Source organism: Candoia aspera, chromosome 4 (genome assembly GCF_035149785.1).
Source record: "Candoia aspera isolate rCanAsp1 chromosome 4, rCanAsp1.hap2, whole genome shotgun sequence".
Lineage (NCBI taxonomy): Eukaryota > Metazoa > Chordata > Lepidosauria > Squamata > Boidae > Candoia > Candoia aspera.
The window spans coordinates 108,010,359-108,016,358 of NC_086156.1; positions in this window are offsets into that span (position 1 = coordinate 108,010,359).

Sequence of the window (6,000 nt, forward strand, 5' to 3'; positions counted from 1 at the left end):
TGGGGACATTTTTTTTAAACTCATCCTCAGTTTTTAATTCCATCCAAAATCACTTGTATTCATTCATTCACTTGTATTGTACTCATCTTTGTGTCCTCATTCCCTCTTGCTATGTAGAATTGCTTTATAATGGGAATTGTGTAAGGCCAGCTGCTCTTCCTGAAACTGGGGTCCCTTTACCACCTGGACATGCTCATCAGACCCTTTGTAGAAAATAAGGTTATCCATTTTATTGGGGAAGGGAACTGGCCCCTGAAATCAGTGTTTGTGACCCCCGGGGTTGATCTTAGTATGAAATTTGCAGAAACATTAAATCAAACTTCAGAAAGTCAATCAGGTAACATCAGTCTGAAGGAATAGAATCATGGAACAATTATGGAGGAAGCAGAAATGAGAGAAGTTTAATAGGACCAAATGGTTGATTCATAGATTTATTGATAGCATTTATGAACTGTGGACTTCACAAGGACTCCCCCTTCATTATTATAAATACAAAAGTTGCAGATAATTTGCATGTTCATGCCTGCATTTTTTCTCTTTTCCATCCTTGCTGTTTTGAGGCTTGATGTCACCCATTACAAATCCCATTATTGCTTCATGGCAACCAGAGACAATTTATTCTGAAACATGACAAGCAAAATACCCCTTATTGTTCAGGGTTTCCTGCAGCCTGGGATTCTTAGTTGGTGATTATCTCAAATGTGATTATTAGTATAAACATGATTGTTCACCTCAAGTGGATGGAGAACCATCAATACACCCCAAACCATTCCCATCTACAATAAAAATTAGCCAGAGCTTTCCATCCTCTACACACACACACAAACACACACACATAAGACACCCCAAGGAGTTCTTAAACTCAGAATCCATAAGGAAAGGTAAGGAGGAGAAAGATGATGTTTGTCCCAGAATGAATTGTTTCCTTCTGTGTGGTGTGTCCACAGCATTGCTGTTGTTGCTTTGGCCACAAGTAATATGTAACATTTCTCATGGTGAATGCAGCACTGCTGATCCTCTTCCTATTAATCCCAAGCAATACCAGTCAGGGGACATCAACATTGCTGGCATCATTTCTCAGATCTACCTCTTTTATATGATGATGGACTTCAAGTCACCTCCTTCTAGCGACCTCTTTGAGGATATTGTGTAAGTATTCAGTCATGCCTAGAGACATACAGTACATGTAAAATAGACCTGAAGGTGACTGAGAATATGAACACTTTTTGGATTGTGTTACATATGTAGTATGCTCACATGTGAGTGGATGTCTAGCGTAGAGTGTGCCATTTGGTGTTGAGACATCTGTAGAGATAAAATAATTGCTGGTTCTGTGTGTTATATGTTCATATGTACACTGGCTTTGCATATGCATATGCATATGCATAATGATTTTATGGCCTTTATACTTTCTATGCATTTATTGATCTGGTGCCACCAAATGCCAAGCAAAGAATTTTTGAGAATGGCTGTTCCTTCTTCTCGGGGTAATTTTTAGTCACCCCCTCCCCCAAATGTCACCAGTGTTAGATTTGGCCTGTGGGAGCCAGTGTTATTTCATTGGAGATACTGTACTGTATACTTAATTCAATCCTATTTTTGTACAGCCACATTTAGGAAATGGTATTTTTGCTCTCATAACACAAAAACTGTATTAAGGGAGCTGGGAGCCAAATTTCCCTCCCAAATAACCTATTTTGATCAACATCCTTCCAAATCTAACATGGAACAGTGTCCTCTTCTTCCCTTGTAAATCTTTCCTGAGAAAACATAGAATTGAAGAAAAGCTGAAAGACACACAACTCCAGTATCTCATTAGCAACAACCATGAAAAATACGCCCCAGAAACTGATGCTCACTGTAGTCTCCCTAGTCAAAAGTGAAGGCATTACTGAGATATTAAACCAGTCATAGAAGAAAAATTACGGGATGCCAATAAAAGGAAGGGCAAAATAGGTATCATATGCTGAATTAAATGTATTACACCAGGTCATGTACCTCTCTCGTCAGGGTCGTAACTCAGATTTACCAACACATCCTGGCTTTAGTGTTTACTGTGAAGGAGATCAATACTAATCCAGAGATTCTACCCAATGTAACACTGGGCTTCCAAATCTATAACAGTCATTTCACTTCAAAATGGATGTATCATGCCTCGATGGAACTCCTTTCCTCTAAAGGCAGATTAATTCCCAACTACAGCTGTGACATCCAGAAATATCCAGTAGCAGTAATTGGAGGACCTGATACTGATGTATGTCTTCACATGGCCATCATTCTTCACATCTACAAGTTTCCTCAGGTAACCATTTATGTGTAGTAAGGATACAATCTATATAAATATCTCACTCATTTCAGATAAGAGTTGCTTACTAGGAAAAAGTGAGCACTGACCGAAATCAAGAGGCGTATTTTTCTTTCAACGTTATTGTGAAATATATGAAAGACATTTGTTAATTGCTGCCTCTTCTTCAATTCCATGGGTAATAATATGTGGAAGGGGAGCCTAATGCACATTAACTGGACCTAGAATACTCCTGGCATACCAAATGTTACTGTCTACATTCACAGAACAGTCTTAATAATAAAATTAGCCTCTTTTCTGACTTCTCACAATAGACTGGTTTGGTTTATACAGCATAGGAAGCCACAAAGAAACCTCAGCAGGATTAAGACAAGCAAAGATTACTATGTTGTGCAAAATAAACCTAAAATTTTATCCTTGATAGTGCTTGAGGAACACATCTGCCAAATGAAAAACTGGTTAAAGGAAAGGGATCAAAACTATTGCTTGTGCACTACAGTTAGAAAAAATACGTTGACAGACTTTTTAAAAAATCAAAGCCTATTGTCCCTTTCCTAATTCCTCTGTGTTTTCTATAGGTAACATATGGCTCTGCTCCAACGACAAATAAGGACAAACAGGCTGGTTTCTACCACCAAATGTTTCCAAATATGGACCATCAGTATAAGGGAATTCTTCAGCTACTGCAGCATTTTGAGTGGACATGGATTGGGGGCTTGTTTGTGAGCAATGACAATGGGGAGAAGTTTGTACAAGATGTGGTACCCATGTTTCTCCAGAGTGGGGTCTGCTTTGATTTCATTGAAAGATTCCCAACTGCTTCTTATTCCACTGACATTCTCAATATGGTGAAAGAAGGTATGAAAATGTACGGTGTTGTCATGAACAGCACTGTGAATTCAGTGGTAGTTCAAGGTGAAATTGATATAATGATAATTTTGAGAATGTTTCCCACTATGTCAAAATTTGAAGAGATACCATTACAAGGAAACAGTAAAATCTGGATTATGACAGCCCAGATGGATTTCACATCTCTTCCCTTTCAGAGATGGGAAGACCTAGATTTTCTCCATGGTGCTCTGTCCTTTGCAGTTCATTCAAGAGAGGTCCCAGGGTTTCGGGAATTTCTTCAGTCGAGAAAACCAGACTTCAGTCCAGAAGATGGCTTTATTAGGGTTTTCTGGAAGGAGGCATTTGGATGTGTGTTCTCAGGCTCCATGGTTGATGGGAAACCCAACCCAGTCATGGACAGTCAACCAACATGCACTGGGGAGGAGAGGCTAGAGACCCTCCCTGCATCCGTTTTTGAAATGGACATGACTGGCCACAGCTATAGCATCTACAATGCAGTCCATATTGTGGCACAGGCATTGCACATTGCTCATTCAATGACCTTCAAACATAGAGCAAGAACAGGCAAAGTGAGACTTACTGAACTTCTCAAACATCACCCATGGAAGGTAATGTCTCAGGGACATAAAGAAGTGTGCAGTGAATAGATTTGTCTCTACCTCATCTAATGGCCAAATTCAATGTTTAGTTCAATATCATTTTGCTTTTGGACATAGTGCATTTCTCCTCCAATAAATAAGATTTTTTAAAAGTGATCAGTTCAAGGAAACAGCAGAATGCCTTTCCTGATGCTCCAGACACAAGGATTCACAATCTTTACTGAGTGCCTTTACTAGTATGGTTTCCTTCTCTCCATTTATGTTAATATATCTGACACACAGGAAGCACTATTCCAGCACTGTAATTCAGGAAATAGCCTTGTATTTTCTTCTGCATCTATTTCTCTTTTATTTTTTTAGTTATTTATGTCATTTATTTATTATTACATTTATGAACACCCATCTCAGTATAAAAGTGACTCTGGCTGGCTTACTCATTATTATTATTTTTTCCAGAATGTTTTCTTTTTTTTTCCTTCTGATGTTAATTATTCAATTGCATTTTTCCTTTAAATTGAATTTTAGTGATGGCATCATTATCACCTTCATCATCATTATCACCATCAACTTAATCAAAAATATCCCTAGAAACACTGAAAGAGATAGTTATTATTGGTTTTTTTCCCGTTTATGGAGGAGATGGATATTTTTGGAATTGATCATATGACAGCGTGCAAGAACCATATAGTGAACCAGATCAATTTATTGTCTCCCCTTTTATCTGTAACATTTAAAGGCTATAAAAGCACTGCTTTCTGCAAAACTTTGACCCTTTTAGCTAGTTAGTTCTGCATACTGCTGAAGAAGGTAAGTATTCCGTCTTCCTACTTCTAACTGCAGAAGAGACTGGAAATTAATATATGGCTTAAACTGCTTTATCAGATTGGGTTAACCATCTCCCTTCTGCAAGAGGAAGGGATGGTGCAAGGTGTGTCCATCACGGTGCATATAACTATTGTATAATTCCCAGATAAAGGGAATTAAGGGGTTTAACTTAAATTTATCTGGTAATCTCTCATGGCTAACAGACTTCTATTTTCAGATCCTCTTCTCTCTCTGGATATCTACCAGTTCTCCTTCTATCTGTCCATCTGTCTGTCTGTCTGTCTCAATCTTTGGAATTTATATTGGATAGACTTGAAAACGTTCCAGGCTGTCTTCCTCCCTGCCTTCTCCTCTTTGGTGAACCTCTATCATGGAGGAACATCAACAGTCTGAAACTGCCTAGAGTGAACTTTCCTTCTTAGCCATCTTCTCTGTTTTAACCACTCTCTTCCTTTAAACTCTGTAGACCATGTAAACTTCCTTCCTCCCCCAACTTCAAATGGAATACTCTCACTCTCTGCAAAAAGGAAAAAAAAAATATTCTAATTGTTTCCCAGACTCGCATTATCAGATTCAAGTATGTTTCTATGCTCTTGGGAACTCGATATAAGCTACATAAAACAGTTTATTTCCAATATGCCTGAAGTGGAGATAGGTCTTCAGCATTTTATAGATATTCGTTATTTTTTTCTTTCTTCCCTTTATTCTTTAGGCTTGGTTTATATCTCTGTATGTGTTTGTTGTGTGTTTTGTTTTTGTGTATTTTTAGCTCAATGAAGTTATAAGAAGGATCTCATTCAATAATACTGCAGGAGAAATAATATATTTCAACCAAAATGGGGAACTAGATGCTGGATTTGATGTCATCAATTGGATCACATTCCCAAACAAGTCCTTTCTGAAAGTCAAAGTGGGTGGAATAGGGTCTGTGACTTCCCAAGAGGACATGCTGAGCATCTACGAGGAAGCCATCATCTGGCCAAGCAGGTTTAACCAGGTAGATGGAAACACATGTTTGGATAAGGCAGGGGTTATCTTGTCTTCTCATGTCTGAAGAACAAGAGACGTGCCAATCCTTGTACTCATTAATGTTAAAGGATGGAGATTGAGTTGGCAATACTTCCTCCAACTTAAAGAAACGTCAGAAGTGATGTAATAACCCAACCATGTGAACAAAGATTTTCTATAGTCTCAGAGTATTGAAAAAGGGAACTAATTCATTGTAACAAATGTGGATCAAAAAAATAGGATAAATACTTCTAACTCTTCCATGAATACAACGTATGGTCAATGTCATTAAGGGGACACAAAGAGGACAGAGGGGGACTACAGTATCTCCATTCCATTGTGAATAAAACCACATGGACATATTCATGTTCACAGCAAAAGAAGAGCTTGACTCAAGGGAGTCTTTACTTT